The sequence below is a fragment of the Globicephala melas genome, chromosome 14, assembly GCF_963455315.2.
Source record: "Globicephala melas chromosome 14, mGloMel1.2, whole genome shotgun sequence".
Taxonomy (NCBI): domain Eukaryota; kingdom Metazoa; phylum Chordata; class Mammalia; order Artiodactyla; family Delphinidae; genus Globicephala; species Globicephala melas.
Window position 1 is genome coordinate 34,375,027 of NC_083327.1, and position 20,224 is coordinate 34,395,250.

The window sequence follows — 20,224 nt, forward strand, 5'->3', positions numbered from 1 at the left end:
AATGACTACAGTTTAAAACACTGCATTGTATATTTGAAAGTTGCTAAGAGAGTAAACCTTAAAAGTTCTCACTACAAGAAAAAGATTCTTCTAACTCTGGTGATGGATGTTAATTAATGTTAACTCTGGTGTGGTGATCATTTTGCAATATTACAAATATCAAAACATTATTTGTACACCTGAAACTAATACAATGTTATACATCAACTATAATTTAATAAAGATTGCTCAATTCAAACCACGAAAGGCAGAAAAAGAATGGAAGACTAAAATAGGAACAATAAACCAGGGCACTAAATAGAAAACAGTAACAATATGGTATATATTAATCCAATTATACCAATAAGCACTATGAGTATCAATGGTCTAAATACATCAATTAAAAGACAGAGATTGTCCAAATGGGTCAAAAAACACAACCCAACTATATATCTACAAAAAACCTACTATAAACACATAGGTATGTATAAATTAAAGTAAATGTATGGAGAAAAATATACCATTCTAACACTAATTCAAAGAAAGCTGGAATAGCTATGTTAATATCAGAGAGAGCAGACGGCAAAGCAAGTCACCAGGGATAAAGCAAAATTATCAAGGATGCAGAAGAACATAGTGATAAAGGGGGAAATTCTCTAAGAACATATAACAATTCTTATGTGTATGTACCTAAACAGTAGAGCTCTCTGAGGCAAATAGTGTATCGCAAAAACTATTAAAAGTAAAAAGAGAAATAGATGAATCCACTATCATAGTTAGAGACTTTAACACCTATCAGAACTGGACAAATCCACCAGGCAAAAAATCCATAAGGATATAAATGAACTCAACAACACCATCAATCAACTGGATATTACTGACATCTATGGACAACCTCCTTGACAATAGCAAAATATATATTTTTCTCAAGTTCACATGAAACATTCACCAAGATAAACTACATGCTGTGCTGTAAAACAATTTAAAAAGAATAGAAATCATATAATGCCTGTTCTCAGATGAAAATGGAATTAAACTATATTTGAGTTACAGAAAGGAAACTGGAAAAAAACCAAAACTATGGAGAAGAATCAACACACTTCTAAATAACATATAGGTCAAAGAAGAAATCTCAAGAAAAATTTTAAAGTCTTCTGAACTAAATGAAAATGAAAACACACGTTCTCAAAATTTCTAGGATGCTGCAAAAGCAGTGCTTTAAGGAAAATTTACATCACTGAATGCAGATATTAGAAAAATAGAAAGAACTAAAATAAACAGTCTTAGCTTCCACCTTAGGAAACTAGAAAAGAAATGCAAATTAAATCCCAAGTACCTGAAGAAAAGAGGAGAAATAATGCAGGAGAGTAGAAATCATTGATATTGAAAGAGGAAATCAATAGAGAAATTCAATGAAATAAAAAGCTGTCTCTTAAAAATGATCAATAAAATTGAAAAGTATCAAGTCTAAGAAAAAAGATGACACAAATTATGATATCAAAAATGAAAGAGTGGACAACACTACAGATTCTACTGACATTTAAATGATAATAAAGGAATACATTTAAATGATAATAAAGGAATATCATGAACAACTCTATGTCCACAATTTTTTTAAAAAATATATGGGGGCTTCCCTGGTGGCGCAGTGGTTGAGAGTCCGCCTGCCGATGCAGGGGACACAGGTTCGTGCCCCGGTCCAGGAAGATCCCACATGCCGCGGAGCAGCTAGGACCGTGAGCCATGGCCGCTGAGCCTGCGCGTCTGGAGCCTGTGCTCCGCAACGGGAGAGGCCACAACAGTGAGAGGCCCACGTACTGCAAAAAAATTAAAAAAAATAAAAATAAAAATAAAAATATATGAAATGGACCAATTCCTTGAAAGCCACAACCTATCAAAACTTACACATAAAAATAGATAATATGGGGCTTCCCTGGTGGCGCAGTGCTTGAGAGTCCGCCTGCCAATGCAGGGGATGCGGGTTCGTGCCCCGGTCCAGGAGGATCCCACGTGCCGCGGAGCGGCTGGGCCCGTGGGCCATGGCTGCTGGGCCTGCGCGTCTGGAGCCTGTGCTCTGCAACAGGAGAGGCACAACAGTGAGAGGCCCGCGTACCACCAAAAAAAAAAAAAAAAAAGATAATATGAATACGTTTATATCTATTAAAGATATTAAGTCAATAATTAATAACCTTCCAAAACAAAACGCACCATGCCCAAGTGGTGAATTTACTGGTGAATTCTACCATACGTTTAGGAAGAAATTAGAGCAATTCTCTACAATCTCTTCCAGAGGATAGAAGCAGAGGGAATGCTTCTTAACTCATTTTATGAGACCAGCACTGCCCTAAACCAAAGATAAAGACATGACAAGGAAAGGAAACTACAGACAAATATACCTCATGAACACAGATCCAAAAGTCCTCAACAAAATATCAGCAAATCAAATTCAATGTATAAAAAGCATTATACACCATGACAAAGTGGAATTTACCCTAGATATGCAAGGCTGGTTCAATATTTGAAACAAGTTAAGGTAATCCATCACATCAAAAACCTAGAAAAGAAAAATCACTTAATTATATCAATAAATGTAGAAAAAGTATTTGACAAAATCCAACACCCATGTATGGTAAAAACTCTCAGTGGACTAGGAATAGAGGTGAATTTTTGCAAATTAATGAAGAACATCTCTAAAATACCTCCTACTAACATTGTACTTAATGGTAATAAATTTGAAGCTTTCTCACTAAGATCAGGTACAAGGCAAGGATGCTCCTCTCACCACTCCTTTTCAAAATCATACTGGAGATTCAAGCCAATGCAATAAGACAAGAAAATAAAAGAAAATGTATATAAATTAAGAATGAAAAAATAAAACGGTCTTTTTTTCACAGATGACATGATGATCTATGTAGAAAATCTGAAAAATCAATAAAAGCACTCCTGGAACTAGTAAGTAATTACAGCAAGTTTCTAGGATACAAGGTTAATATACAAAAGTCAATCACTTTCCTATATGTCAGCAATGAGCAAGTGAAATTTGAAATTAAAAGCATAATACCATTTACATTAGAACCTACAAAAAGAAATACTTAGGTATAGATCTAACAAAATACACACAAGATCTATATGAGGAAAGCTACAAAACTCTGACGAAAGAAATTTTGAAAAGAATTAAATAAGTGGGGAGATATTCCAGTTAATAGAAGACTCAATACTGTCAAAATGTAAGTTCTTCCCAAAATGATCTTTAACTCAATTCAATCCCAGCAAGTTACTTTGTGGATACTGACAAACTGATTTGAAATGTTATATGTAAAGGCAAAAGAACCAGACTAAGCAACTTTTTATTGAAGGAGAAGAAAAAAATTGGAGGACTGACACTACCTGAGTTCAAGACATACTACAAACCTACAGTAATCAAAACAGTGTGGTACTGGTGAAAAGACAGACATATAGATCAGTGGAACAGAACAGACAGCCCAGAAATAGACCCAAACAAATACACTCAACAGAGCTTTAGAAAAGGCAACACAATGGAGGGAAAAAAAATAGTCTTTTCAACAGTGGTGCTGGAAAAACTGGACATTCACTTGCCAAAAAAGAAAAAATTCTAGAACAGACCTTACAACCCTCACAAAAATTAACACCAAATTGACCACACACCTAAATTTCAAGTGAAAACCTATAAAACTCTTAGAGATAACATAGGAGAAATCCCAGATGACCTTGTGTATTGCAAAGACTGTTCAGATACAACAAAGACATAATCCATGAAAGAAGTAATTGATAAGCTTGACATTAAAAAAATATTTTTAAAACTTCCTCTCTGTGAATGATAATGTCAAGAGAATGAAAAGAATAGCTATAAACTGGGAGAAAATATTTGCCAAAGATACATCTGATAAAGGACTATAATCCGAAAATATAAAAGGAACCCTTAAAAATAAAATAAAATAAATCCAATTTAAAAATAGGCCAAAGACCTTAACAAATATATCACCAAAGAAGATATACACATGGCAAATAAGCATATAAAAAGATGCTCCACATATGTCATCAGAGAAATACAAATTAAAACAATAAGATATTACTACACACATATTAGAATGGCCCAAATCTGGAACACTGACAACACTGGATGCTGATGAGAATGTGGAGCAACAAGAATTCTCCCTCATTTCTGATGGGAATGATAAATGGTACAGCCACTTCAGGAGACACTTTGGCCACTTCTTAAGAAAACAAACATACTCTTACCATATGATCCAGCAGTCACACTACGTGGTATTTCCCAAAGTAGTTGAAAACTTATGTCCACACAAAAACCCGCACATGGATGTCTCCATTAGCTTTGTTTATAATTGCCAAAACTTGGAAGCAACCAAGATATCCTTCAGCAGGTGAATGGACAAATAAAATGGGGTATATCCAGACAGTTGGATACTTAGTACTCAATGCTAAAAATAAATGAGCTACAAGCCATGAAGACATGGAGGAATGTTAAACACATATTAATAAGTGAAAGAAGCCAATCTGAAAAGGCTACCTAATGTGAGATTCAAACTGCATCACATTCCGGAAAAGGCAGAACTATGGGGATTGGAGAAAATTCAGTGGTTGCGGGGATTGTGGGGGGGTGGGGCAGGGATTAGGATGAACAGACAAAACAGACAGTACTCTGTTGGATTTTTAGGCAGACAATACTCTTATGATGGATACGTGTCATTATACTTTATTCAAACACGTAAAATATTAAAATAAGACAGAAGCCTAAGATAAACTATGGAGTTTGGGTGATAATACTGTGTCAATGTAAGTTCATCAAGAATAACAAAGGTACCACTGTGCTGGGGGGTGTTGATAATGGCTATGCGAGTGTGGGCAGGGAGTATACGGAATTCTCTGTACCTTGCCTTCAATTTTGCTGTGAACCTAAAACTGGTCTAAGAAAAGAAAATGAAAGAAAAAAAGGAAGAAAGAAGGGAGGGAGGGAAGGAGGAGGGAGGGAGGGAGGGAGGAAGGAAGGAAGGGAAAAGAAAAGAGAAGAGAAGAAAAGAAAGAGAGAAAGAAAGCAAAGAAAATGAAAGGAAGGAAGGAAGGAAAGAAGGAAGAAAGAAAGAAAGAAGAAGGAAGGATGGAAGGAAGGAAGGAAGGCAGTCAGAGAGACAGACAGAAAAAGGCGGGAAGGGAAGGAAGGAGGAAAGAAGACAACCAAAGTGGACAGTGTGGAAAAAGTCAGGAGAACAAGTGAGTGTGTGATAAATCAGGTAATGAGATAAAGTCAGAGAGACCACTACTATGCATTGGAGGGAGCAGATCTTGTAGGGGTTTCTATTTCCTTTTAAGGACTTTGGATTTTACTTATAAGATAGGGAGTTACAGTGGGTTTTAAGCCAAAAAGAGACATAATGTGACTTACGACTTTGGCTACTGTTTTGCGAATCCATGGAAAGGGTCATTGTGCAAGGAGAATGATTAAGAGGCTGTTGCAGTGATCCAGGGAGTAGTCAGTGGTGGCTTGGCTGGAGATAATGAAGGGCGATTAAAAGTGCTAAAGCTGATAGTAGCAATTGGGGGGGGGGGGGCATGGGGGATGAAATTGCTTGTTCTGAGTCTGCAGTTCTTATAGGCCAAGGTTAAGGCCTAGACAAGAAGAGGGCTTACTAGAAACAAGAGGCCTGACCAGATTATGGTCAAGGAGAGAGTCTTTGTCACCATATAAAAAGGTGAGAACTAATTCTCCATTTTCATAAACACTCTTGTTCTAGGAATTGTAGTTATAACACATTGTTTATAGAGTAGCTAGCTTCTACTTTGATAGGAAAACTTTTTTCTTCGTGTTCTGAAAGGCTATGATATTACTGTTCATTTTAATGTTATGCATATACTTTTCTAAATAGAAAGAAAAAATGTTAAATTAAAGGTAACATTATACCACCCTAAGTTTGTTTTTGGCATCTTATTCAATACCAAACTACCTGAATCTGAGATTCAACACTAAGGATAATTTTAATTAGATTATATTTAACACGTTAAAGCTAATTTTAAAAAAGTCACATTTGCAGTTTTACTTTTTATGTTACCTTAACAAAAATGAAAACTAAAATTAATGCATATTAAACACTATACAAATTCCAAGCAGAGTACACAAAAAGAAAAAAAAAAAGCTAATGCATTTTGTATTAGGAGGAAGAGTGCCATATTATAAACATACACTTTTAGGAAAGAAATGGATAAGCAGTTGCAGTGACAGTGAATGCTTCATGGACGTTTGAACCATTTTCTATCTCCTCCCCACTGCTTGTTTAGGGGTACCCTTAAAAAGAGAACAGTGTAGCTAACAGCTGGTGGAACATTAAACTATATTCCTGTTAAGCAACATGAAACAAGAAAGCAACTTTTCAAATTTTGTTTCTTAAGCCATAATTGCACACCTCATGCTGACAAACTAAGAAGCAAACAAGTCTATTCACATGCAAATAATAAGTGTTGAGGCTCTAAATGTCAAGCACTTCCCTACGAAATACTCCTTAGTTTGCAACTGCGTATGTCAACTCACATATGTTTAGGGTAAAATAAAATAGGTAGGCGTGACAGGAGACCAATGCAAAAACGTTTATATTTGCATTGTAAGACATTCCACAGCTATGATAATTGTTCAAGATATACAGATAGGTTTTTTTTTTTAAGTCTTCAATTATACAATTTATACTATAGTAGGCCTCACAACTTACAAATAAAGCAAATGAATATGGGGCCCAATATGATACAGAGAAAAAATATTTGCAAAGCACATATCTTATAAAAGACATATCCAGACTTTATAAAGAACTATTATGACTCAATAATAATAATAACAACAAAACAGCCCAATAAAAATGGGCAACAAATATGAACATTTACAAAAGAAGATATACAAATGGCTAACAAGCACATGAAAAGATGCTCAACATCATTAGTCATCAGGGAAATGCAAATGAAAACCAAAATGGGATAGCATTTCATACCTCCTAGAAGGGCTACAATAAATAAGACCGACAATACCAAACGTTGGCAAGCATGTGGAGTAATGGAATAAATTGTTGGTAGGAATGTAAACTGGTGCAGTCGCATTGGAAAACCGTTGGCAGCTCTCAAAAATTCAACTTCAAACTATCAGACAATCCTAGAAATTTTACTCCTAGGTTTAAGTAAAATTAAATCCAAGATAAATGAAAACATATGCCCACGCACACATTTGCACACAAATTAGGTTACACGTAAGGTTCAGAGCAGCACTATCCGTAATAGCCCCAAACTGGAAACGACCTAAATGTCCATGAATTGGTTAGGGTAGGAACTATAAATCGGTATGAGGCATATTATTGGGGAAGGTGTGAAAATGTTCTCAAACTTATTTATCATAATGGTTGTGCCATTTGGTAGACGTTAAAAGTCAATGAATCATACACTTGAAATGGATTAATCTCATATATGTAAAACATACCTCAATAAAGTTCATGAAAAGACTGTTTTTTTCTTTCTTTCTTTCTTTCTTTCTATCTAACTACCTACCTAATGAAGTTTGTTTTTTTGTTTGTTTTTTGGGTTTTTTTTGGTACACGGGCCTCTCACTGCTGTGGCCTCTCCTGTTGCGGAGCACAGGCTCCGGACGCGCAGGCTCAGCGGCCATGGCTCACGGGCCCAGCAGCTCTGCGGCATGTGGGATCTTCCCGGACCGGGGCACGAACCCGTGTCCCCTGAATCGGCAGGCGGACTCTCAACCACTGCGCCACCAGGGAAGCCCTCCTAATGAAGTTTTTGAATTCAGATGTCAGATAAATATCATGGGGACATGTTTTAAAGTTTTTGAATAAAAATATATGCAGAGGTGTTTGTCCTAACAGTGAATAAGTCTGATCTGATTGATTTAACAGTAGAGACTAGCATTTCAAATTACATGGAAGGTCTTTTCCAAAAACTGGATAGGCAAATCTGCAGTTTTGATGAAAACATACGATGTAAATGCAAGATACAAACGTTTTCCAACTCTTTCTGTGTAAGATAAGCTGCCTCTAAATGAAAGAATAATAGGTAAAATGAATAATATTTTGTTAAGCCTTGGTAAAAGTTCTTGGATCTACTTTTTTGAAATGGAGAAATAGATCCTAACACATTTTTAATAAAACTCTTTTCTTATTTAAGTGTTTCTAAATCTGTGTGTTCAGCAAAATGGACAGAAAACTATTCAAATTACAAGGTGTTAAAACATCAAAAAATTTTTATGTATGATTATGTAATTTGGGAGATATAACTCAGAAGGAGTTCAAAGAATTTAGTGATATTATTATGCCAAGACTATTCTCTTTTCACCCACCAATTTTATGTGAACAAGGTTATTGTGTCCTTAAACTACTGATATATAAAATAGGTATATAAGAGATGCTAAAACCCATCTCATGGATATATGAACTCATGGATACATAAATTAATTGGAAAAAGCCCTCATTCTTGGTAGGAAGAGAAACAAGACATGCATTTTAGACAGAGGTTTACTGAAAGATGGGGAGAAGAGGGTAGTGTAAATAGTAGGAACGGAGAGTTGAACAGAAAAGCTCCTTGGGGGAAGTTATTATTTCAGAGTACATCAGGTTAACTGTCAGACCTGGGTGGTCTGACAATAAGTAAGAGTCAAAGATGCTCCAAAATGAGATTAAAAGCAGGGATAGAAGTGGGAGTCTTCTATGTGTAACAGTTTAAAATATAATCACAGATGAGTGTTCCAAGCCTGCAACACTGAGAGAAACAGAAGACAATGACTGAATCCAGATGAAAGTATCCATAAAGGAGTGCTCATAAGTCAGAGAATAAAATAACAAATTGGCACTTGAACAATGAAAAACATAAATGTGGATGTATATTAAAATTAGATGAAACTGAATAATGTCTTATGTTCAGAGCAAATGGTACCATAATTTATGACAGGATTGCAGAATCTGTATTTTGGGTTTATTGGAAACATCATAATTATTTTGGCATACATAATTCCAGTAGTGCTAAATAATCATGTGAAAAATTAAGCACAAATAGAAACACTTCTCAGATCTATGACTTTAGGCAAGTTTCTTAATTACTATAAACTAAATTCCATAGTGTCATTATGAGCATTAAGTGAAATAAAAAATGTGAAGCGTTTACTACTGTATCTGGCGTATAATACGCTCTCCATAAAACTTGGCTCTTTGGTGGTAGTTAGTATTGGTATTATTCAATTATTTTGGATCTAGAGGCAAATAACACTGATTTGCATGCAACTGAAAATTGTATATAAACATTTGCACCGATATTTTAAAATCTAAACTTGATTTAAAAGGAACCAAACTCAGAGTGGGCAAGAGGTGTTTTCGGGTTTGAGTCAAAGACTTACATTCATTCTCTAAAAACATTAAAAAGTTAATGTGTTATGGATGCCTGTATTATGGTGGACCTGATTTTCATCTTAATTAAATCAAACTTCACTTGTCTGGTTAGCCAATTATCAACAGAAAGAAAAAAAAATAGAGAGGAAATAATATTTACTTATGAGATTGTTTTTGAGGATGAAATGTTAAAGATAATGTATGGGAAGCACCTATACAGTGGTGCTATACAGTGGAAGCAGCCTAGTACAAACTCAGTCAATGGTTGCTTTCATTACAGTTCTGGAGCAGATGCTATCACTGGATATATCCACTATTGGACTTTCAAGTCTTCCTTCTTTCACCACTGGCCATCTCCACATGTTCCAGAGCTCTTCAATTCTCACTTTCTAACACACTGGTATCATAAAAAAAGAATCTTAATGTTCCCTGCTTATCTTTCAAATGCTCTTTCAGAAGCTTGTGCCACTGATGTTAACCAAAATGCTAAGTTGGAGCACTTCTTTTAAAAAGACTGACTCGCGGATGACCACTTAAACACTGCTAAAAGAAAAGATAAAAGCAAGTTCATACTAGTATTATTCATGTAAAAGATAAAAGATTTTATGTGATACAGATATGGGATAGAGTTTTCACCGCTATATTTTATTCTGTGCTGAGATACTGAAGAGGGAGTAATAGTCCTTGATCCATTACTCAGTTAGAGTTCCCTGTATCTTTCCTGTGCTTCCTGACCCTCCCAGCACTACTACAGGACGGTGTTATGTCTTCCGCCAAAAAAACAACAACATGTCTTTCCTTGGGTGTCCAGACCAGTGAAAGTAATCGTCAGCCAATTTTCATGAGTTACATTGTGTAAACTGATCATTCACATCTGCACGTGTGTCTCTTTACTACACACATACATACACATACACGCTAACCATCGTGAGTTAAATAGGAAATGTGACGCGTTTTTAAAGTAGCCCGGGTACAGTGAATATGTACACTTTATAACTCACCTTATCATTAACAACCTAGAAGTATATTTGCCCTTCTACGTCATTCTAAAGTAGGTGACAACCAGGAACGAACTGTAACTGAAGGTCAACCTATATGTTTAAATCAAAGGGAAGACACCATGGCATAATAAAACTGGTATCAGCTTTAGAGAGAAACATACGTGCGTACAAATCCTGGCTTCACAACCTATTATTTTTGTGAATCCAAGCAAAGTAAATTTCTTTACTCCCAGGGTTTCTGCGACACTCAAGGACAACAATATAAAAGGTTTGTTGGCTTGAACCGGAAGTGTTATAGGTAAACTTCTAATATTCATTTTTCTGTATTTAACATAGTTTGCATAATGCAAGTGTACTAACTTTTAGAGAGCTTACAAGTAAAATAAAGTATTTCAATATTAAGGTGTATGAAAAAGGCACAATGATTATGAGAGAGCAAGGAAGTTAATTAGTCCCACCACACCGACAATTTTTCAAAAAGATCCACATGATTAGCTCTTAACTAATGTCATAAACACTTACAGTGGTGTTTACATGATCAAATCATCTAACAAATACGTTTACCCAATAAAGATTAGTCAAATATATGTTTAGTACATTTTTAGGGAAAACAATCTGATATATAACTAAACAGAATGGACGATCAGGCAGCATAATAACTAATATAAGCTTATATTTATTGAAAGTTTACTCTCTATGACACATGTCCTAAAAGTTAATGCACTGAATGCTTGAGCCAAGCTTATCAGGAAGTATCATTCCCATACTACAGATGGGGAAAAATCTAGGAAATCGTCAAACAAACAAACCTCAAAGCACATCAAGTTTAAGTAAGGTGCTTAAGGTGACTAAGACAGGGAGACAGAATCATTCAGTCACGCTAAAGTCGGTAGTGGAAGAATCTCCATGGAGGCCAGGTGGAGCTAGAGTCGCTCAGAGTTGTTTCATGGCCGTCACAGAGACAGCCTCCAACTCTAAAGCCTCAAATAAATAGTTGTGTGTGTGTATATATATTGTGTGTGTGTTTGTGTGTATATATATATAGATATAGATAGTTATTTATTTAGTTAGTTATTTTAGGAGTCACTTCCTGGTAAATGTCATAAATCATTAAGGGTGGCTAAAATTACCAGTAATTAAATCTGAAAGAGTTAAATTTATTATTTTTTTTTACAGTGACTTAACATGAAAATACAGTGAAAGCTGTTTCAGACTACTTTCAGGTAAAGATGGTGAAATCTAGTCTGCCTGACTTGCCCCTCATCCCATCCCTATTTTCTGATTGAAAATCTAATAGGAATATAGAAACAAATGAAAAAGTTCAAAATGCCTTAAACTAGCAATGCTCTTCTGTGGATACAAGTGTACATGAATGGGTTATGAGGCAGGATCATGAATCTAGACATGATGAAAACTGTCAGTGATTTCTCCTCTCCCTGGCTAGACACCTTCACTCAGGGTGATGTTAGATATACTGCACAGAGGAGCCGCTCTGTGGGGTGATTAGAGCTGTTTCAAGATCCTCTTTCTAATTAGTTACCGTTTCATCTATGACAACTCCAGGATTTCATTTCTCAGTATTGCTACAGATAAAGAAGCCACATCAGACAGAAAAAATGCACACTGCACACTGAGAGGTGAGCTAAATAGTTAGGAAAGGCTGAAGAATGCAAAGGCATTAGGGACTGTGAACTTTCGGGGGTTTTGCACACCTTCTGTCCACAGAGCCAGCACAGCCTGCATCAAGTTTTCCAGAGACCCATTCACCCCAGCGTAATCAGAGAACCGAAGAGCAAGAAAGAAACACCGTCCTCAGCCTTGTCGATGCACTCTGTGCACATCAGTGGGCGTCAGCATAAGATCTGAGAAAAGAGCTCAAAAGGATGCAGGAGAAGAGTGAGGGGCAGGAGGAGAACACAGCGGCACTGCTCCTGGGGAAGTCTAAGGCCTGGATTGACCTCCTCTCATTAAAAGATGAGAGAAGAGAGAAAAACATCATGGGGCCCGTGATAAAATTCTCAAAAACAAAAGAGGGAGATAATGTGCTGAAAATACAGAAGAACGCACTTTGCTGAAAGATTTAGAAATGAAAACAGTACTTTAGAAAGCACATGATACATTTTTTGCAATAAACATAAAAACAGGGCATAGAGTTTCAATAGTTTTTGGCTAACAGCCCATAACCTCTATTGAAAATTTTCAGTAAAAAATTAAACAACAGCATACAACATTAAAAACCATAACAGTAAGAGGTGTGGCCAGGTGTCAGAATAGGAAGACCCTGAGCTCGCCCCCTCCCATGAGCACACCAAAATTACAATTACTTACACAGCAACTATCTATGAGAATGACATGAAGACTAGCAAAAAATATCTTGCACAACCAAAGGTAAAAGAAGGAACCAAAAAGAGATAGGCAGAGACACAATTATAGTCAAGACCCACACTCCTGGGTAGGTGACCCACAAACAGGAGGATAATTACAACTGCAGAGGTTCTCTCAAAGGAGCAAGAACTCTGAGCCCCACATCAGGCTCCCCAGCCCGGGAAGAGGATGGTCCCACACCAAGAAGATGAGCCCCACAGAATGTCTGGCTTTGAAGGCCAGCAGGGTTTACTTATGGGAGAGCCAGATGGCTGTAGAAAACTGAGATCCCGCTCTCAAAGGGCTCACGCAAAATCTTACATGCTCCAGTCCCAGCCCAGAGGCAGTAATTTGAAAGAAGCCTGGGTCAGACCCACTTGCTGATTTTGTAGAGCCTCCTGGACAGGCAGGAGGAAACTGGGAATCCCCCTGAGGACATGGAACTGCAGCAACCATTCTGGGGAATTTGTTCTACCATGAGGACACTGGGGCTTGCAAGTACCATTTTGGGAATCCTCCCTCTAGCCTATCGGCACCTGGGGCTTACCCAACCACCAGCAAGCCACCACCAGCCCTGGCTCCCTCAGGCCAACGGCAGGCCACTGTGGGACATGGCCCCAGCCACTAGTGGGCTGGCACAAGCCCTGGGATCCCTTGGGACATGCAGCAGACCATGGTAGGACCCAACCTTGCTGACCAGTGGGGCTGCAACAGCCCTGAGAGCCCCTGGGCCATGCAGCATGCCATACCAGAACCTGGGCCTGCCCACCAGTGGGACAAGACCCAGGAGCCCTTGGGGCAGTCAACTAGCTGCACTGGGACCCAGCCCTGCCCACAAGATCAGACTGTGTCAGCCAGCCAGACCAGGGGCAAGCCCTGCCTACTAGCGTGCCCACATTAGTGAACCTACCATAACAGAAATCACGTGTGACCCATATGGGGGTGCTCCTAGAACATATACCTCTGGTGACCAGAGGGAAGTGTGCTGTTAAGCCTCCTTGGACATCACCTACACAAGGCTGTGTCCCACATTCTATAATACATACAAATAAGCCTAATACATAGAAATAAGCACAAAGATTTAGGCAAAATAATAAGACAAAGGAATATGTTCCAAATGAAGGAACAAGACTGAGCCTCAGAAAAAGAACTAAGTGGAGATAAGAAATCTATGCAACAAAGAATTCAATGTCATGATCATAACGGTGCTCTGTTAACTTAGCAGAAGAATGGAAGAACACAGTGAGAAGTTGAACAAAGAATTAGATATTATAAAGAACCAAACAGAGCTGAAGAATACAATAACTGAGATCAAAAACATACTAGAAGGAATCAGCAGTAAATGAGATGATACAAAGGAACGGATCAGCAAACTGTAACACAGAGTAGTGGAAATCACTGAAGCTGAACTGAAGAAAGAAGAAGACTTTTTAAAAATGACGACAGTTTAAGAGACTTCTTGAACAACATCAAGTGTATTAAGATTCACATGATAAGTGCACCAGAATGAGAAGAGAAAGGAAAAGGGGGCAGGGAACTTATTTGAAGCAATAATAGCTGAAAACTTTCCTAACCTGGGGAAGGAAACAGATGTCCAGGTACAGGAAGCACAGAGGATCCAAAACAAGATCAACCCAAAGAGTTTGACACCCAAGATACACTGTAATTAAAATGGCAGAAATTAAAGATAGAGAATCTTAAAAGCAGCAAGAGAAAAGAAATGGGTTTCTCACAAGGGAACTCCCATAAGACTGTCAGCTGACTTTTCCGCAGAAACTCTACAGGCCACAAGGGAGTGGCATGAAAGTGATGAAAGGGAAAAAAACCACCCCAAAATACTCTACACAGGAAGGTTATCATTCAGAATTGAAAGAGAGATAAGAGAGTTTTACGGACAAGCAAAAGCTAAAAGAGTTTAGTACCACTAAATAGGCCTTACAAGAAATCTTAAAAGGACTTTCCTAAGTGGAAAAGAAAAGGCCACAACTAGAAACATGAAAATTATGAAAGGAAAAATCTCACTGGTAAAGGCAAACATAGAGTAAAGGTAGTGGATCAACCACTTGGGAAGCTGGCAGGAAGATGAAAAGACAAAAGTAGTAAGATCATCTATATCTACAAAAAGTAGTTAAGGGATACACAGAATAAAAGGGTGCAAAATATGACATCAAAAACCTAAAACATGAGGTGGTAAAAATGCAGGGCTGTGAGAATGTGTTCAAGCTTAAGAGATCACTTAAAATAGGTAGCTACACATATAGGTTATTATTTAGGAACCTCATGGTAACTGAACCCCCAAAACCTACAATAAAGAAACAAAAAATAAAGAGAAAGGAATTCAAACATAACACTAAAAACAGTCATCAAATCACAATGGAAGACAGTAAGAAAAGAGGAAAGGAATGGAGACAAAGTACAAAAACTACCAGAAAACACATGAAAAAATGTTCAACATCACTATCATGGAAATGCCATCAAAATCACAAGGAGATATCACTTCACACTTGTCAGAATGGCTATATCAAAAAGACAAATAAGCGTCAAGAATGTGGAGAAAAAGGAAACCTCACGCACTGTTGGCGGGAACGTAAATTGGCGCAACCTCTGGAAAACAGTATGGAGGTTCCTCAAAAAATTAAGAAAAACAACTGCCAGTGGGTCCAGCCATCTCTCTTCTGGGTGTTTACCTGCAGAAAACAGAACCACTAAACTTTGAAAAGATATATGCCCTCCAATGTTCATTGCAGCATGATTTACAATAGTCAAAATATGAAAGCACCTAAGTGTCCACTGATAGACAAGCAGATAAAATAGATGGAATATATGTGTACAATTGAATATTACTCAAACATAAAAAAAGAAAATCTTGCCATTTGAGACAACATGGATGAATCTAAAGGGTATTATGCTAAGTGAAATAAATCAGACAAAGACAAATACACGTGATCTCACTTATATGTGGAATCCAAAAAACAAAACAGAAAAAAAGGAAAGACTCATAGATACAGAGTTGGCTGCCAGAGGGAAGGGGGGTGGGAAGTTGGGGGAAATAGATGAAGGGGATTAAGAGGAACAAAACCTCCAGTTATATAATAAGTAAGTCATGGGGATATAATATACAGCATAAGGAATATGGTCAATAATATTGTAATAACCTTGTTTGGGGACAGATGGTTCCTAGACTTAGCATGGTGATTATTTCATCATATACACAAATGTCAAATTATGTAGTACACCCAAAACTAACATACTAATGTACATCAACGACAGTTCAATAAAAAACGATAATAAAATTTAACAATGTAAAAAAAGGAAAAATACTAACTGGCAAGTTATATATAGTTAGACTTACGAAGGATGAAATATGTAAGGCATTAACAATAATTATCAGAAAGATGGGGCTAAATGGACCAAAACAAGAAGCTTATTCAAATTTTAGTATAGGGTTTATTCCAGCTTTGCCTCATGATATGGAAACAGAAGAACAAGTTGCACAAGGCCCAAAGGTGGTACTTGTTTAGAAGTTGAAAATGAGAATATAAAGGAAACAAACAATTGGAAAACTAAAACAGTAATGGAAGAGAGCCATGTAAGATCATTGTATGAAACGGTTTCATTTCTGTCATTTAAAGTATTAATCAGCCCCATCTCGAACTGTACTTTCTAAGACATGATGGTGTCTGAACGCATGAGGAACTAATCCTTTTCTGTGGTACTTAAAAAGCAGTCTAGTAGATAGGAAACCAACCATTATAAAAATAAGAATGTACTAATTTTCAGAGAAGTTTTAAAATATGCTTTTAAAGAGCTCTTTATCAAGCTATCAATAAAATTTCCTTTTTTTAACTGTAATAGTACTTTTAATCAAAATGAAATGGAGAGCATAAAGCATAGTGGTTTTCCTACAATAGATTTACTTTTTAAAAAAAATTAGGCAATTCATTAGTCAGAAACCTCATTTATGAAACACAATATTAAAATATTCACCCAGGGCTTCCCTGGTGGCGCAGTGGTTGAGAGTCCGCCTGCTGATGCAGGGGACGCGGGTTCGTGCCCCGGTCCGGGAAGATGCCACATGCCGCGGAGCGGCTGGGCCCGTGAGCCATGGCCGCTGAGCCTGCGCGTCCGGAGCCTGTGCTCCGCGATGGAAGAGGCCACAACAGTGAGAGGCCCGAGTACCGCAAAAAAAAAAAAAAAAAGAAGGATCACCGAGAGGGCCAACTCCCAGTTCCCAGTGTGTGGGCTGGTTAAATGCTCACTCGGTTAAATGCTGCCTGGAGACCATTCTATGCAGTGCCCCCCAACCCACACTTAATCTCAAGGCCGATAACTAGGTTAAATGGTCTTAAGAATGTCCATTTTGAAAGAAATATGCAGTCCAAAATGATCCTGCCTTGAAGCCAGGGATAAGGAATAAGGAAATGGGGACAGCGAGTTTTGTCACTTTTTCTAAAAAGTTCTTCTCTCTGCCCAACTTTCCCCTTAAAAAGTACTCTTTTCCTTATTTAAGACCCTGATGTTAAATCTCCACCTCCGTTTGCCCTGCCAACGAGTAAGGGAGAGTGCATGCTTGCCCAGAGCCATCTCCATCAGTGCCCAAGTCAAAGTGATCGGAAAATATGTGTTAAAATAAAACCACCAATCACAGTGGTACTACCTCAAAGAAAAATCCACTACTTACATCATTTGTGCAGCAGATCGGCATTTGAGAGGCTATGCACTTATTCTACCATATAAACAAATAAAAAAGAAATGAAAACGAAGCATAGTATAGAATAATACATACTACATTTCTAATTGCTTTCCTGACGCCCATTTGTTTTTAAGGTGCTGAGTACACTGACAGGATAATAACTGAAGAGCATGACAAATGTTTGAAATGTATACGACTTCAGATCCACCGCTAGCATAAAATAATCACTTCATGAGTCAGCCAGTGTTTCCAGTTCTAACTGAAACAACAGATTTGCAATAAGTGCTTCTCTTCCATTTGCCTTTTATTTTTATTAAAGCAGAAATAGCCACCAATTTTTTTTTTTGCACTAAGTAGGTATCATTTTCTAATTCAGTTCTTCAGTGTGAAGGTCATTCTGATAAAGCCAAACCTCTCAGACATGTCTTCTGTCTCAGAGGACATATGTTCCCTGTAGCATGAGGCAGAAGCTGCCTGTCACGCATCCTGGAAATGTCGCTCAGCCAGGAAGAGCCAAAGAGAGATGGAGCTGGGTAGCATGATGCCCCACCTGATCTGCCCTCACACCACTCAATCATGGGACTGATTTTTCTGTGCTGTAGCTTGGAGTCATAGGAAATTCCATCTCAACTGCCATTCAGACTGGTGAACGGCTGTGCCAGCATCCTTGTGATTCTCTAAGGCTGTGTGCACCCTCAGAAACAGTTGGAAGGGAGCTCTTCTCCCCTCCAAACCTCCACAGAGACTGTTGGCGTATAGTACCAAAAAGGCAGACTGTTTTGCCTTCTTAAGTTACAGGAGGATATTAAGGTCTACTCTTTTCCTTTCATTATGTTAGAAAGGAAGAGCTGTTATAGAAACTTTAAAAATATACTAAACAAGCTTTGAAGCCAATAGAGCAGATGGAATACATATTTTTAACAAGTAACTCCAACGTTCTTAAATGAAATCCAGAACTTTAATATGTAATAAAATTAAGTTGAATGGAAAATAAGCATAAATAAAAGGAAAAAAGAAGGAAGGAAATTAATAACTCCCAGGTAGAAAAAATAACTAAAGAAGAACACTTTCTTGTCACTGTCCAGTTCTGAAGCAAAATATTATGTGGCGTGAAACTTGGAAATGGGGAAGGGAGAGATGATTAAAGACAGCATTTCTCAACCACAAGCTGAGAAAAATAATTTACAAGGGAACTCAAAATCAGAAATGAGTGGGACGTTTTTTAAAAATTTGAAGGACTGAGTCTTACACATGCAGGGGGAATGCTTATCTCATGTATGGTCCTAAAATGGACTGTTGGAGATTAACTCTTTCAATGTTAGACGTATCACTGTTAAGACCCTGGGAATAAACAGAAACTGGAACCTGAAAAGCAGGAAATGCCTATACTCATAACCCATGCTTGAGTCCATAATGTTCTTAAGTCCTAAGGGCAGACCAGGCAATTATCAATTTCTGGGGAAAAGTCCCTTACCTGGAAGAGAGAAATGGAGAATGAGCAGGTAAGTAAAGAGAAGGAGTTAAAGGACTAAAGCACAATGATAAAGGGAGAAAGAGGGTAATGTGTAAATGAAAAATAGTCTTTTGTATTACATGGTCCAGGCTCTAAGAGACCATCTATATGCATGACACCCCCAGATCTGGTCAGTGAAGTCTTGAGCTCATTCATATACAATGCCTGTTAATTAGTTTGGGGAGGGAGTGCGCAGTGTCCAATTTATAAATCCTGATCCCTTCCCTCCTTCCACTACCAAAGTCCATATATTTATTTCTGGTTCCTGATAGTGGGGAATCTAGTAAGATATCTTAGAGAAGACGGCAGTTTTGCTCCTTCATTCATGCAAGTATAACTTTTTACTGTCTATATATGTATACATACATAAATATGCATACACACATATACACACATTTTTTGTTTCTACTTGGAAAGGAGTGGGCTTTTTAGACAGAATGAGGGTATTGAGCAAAGGCAAAAAGGCAAGATGACAAGGCAGGTTAATGTAATTTCTTATTGAAATTTACAAGGGAAGGACAGCAGAGAATGCTAGGAATTTAGGTAATGGCTGAATTAAGGATTTTATGTGTTATGCTAAGGATTTTGCATTTTAGATTATAGAAAAATAAATTTGTAGAGACTTATAAAGTAAAATTCTAGGAGTCTCAGTCTTTTAAAGCCATGTTTTCTTATGTAAAAATAAATGTCTCATCCCCCTTAATGTCACTTCATTTATTTTAATAAATTGAATATTGTGACTTAGAAAAGAAATCAATACTAAATTAACTTTCCCAAAAGAATACAATTTTTTCCCACACAAACACACAGAAGTATGATATGCTTTACAGGAAGTCACTAATTTCCCCCAAGAAACTTACAGTTGACTGCAGAATGGACAACAAAGGGAAGGATAATTCTGGGGACAGACAAGGAGAAAATTGCACCAGGTTCTTTGGTTGCAAAAAGCAGAAACTAACTCTGACTACATTTTGAACACACATTCCTAAATGGATATATTTCTAGCAATGACAAAAGTCAACTGGCATCCATGTCACCTATTATATCAAAATAAAAACATCAAAAAAGTCATTCCATGTCCCAAATAAACCCCACAATACCTGCAATTTTAGTTCAAAACTATTAATTTTTACACTAAAAATAACCATAGTTAACATTTATTGAGTGCTTATCATTTGCTAGGCATTGTTTTCAGCATTTAACAAGTACTCATTTAATACAATATTCTCATGAGGTGACTATATTAGTTTTCTCCATTTTATAAATAAAGACA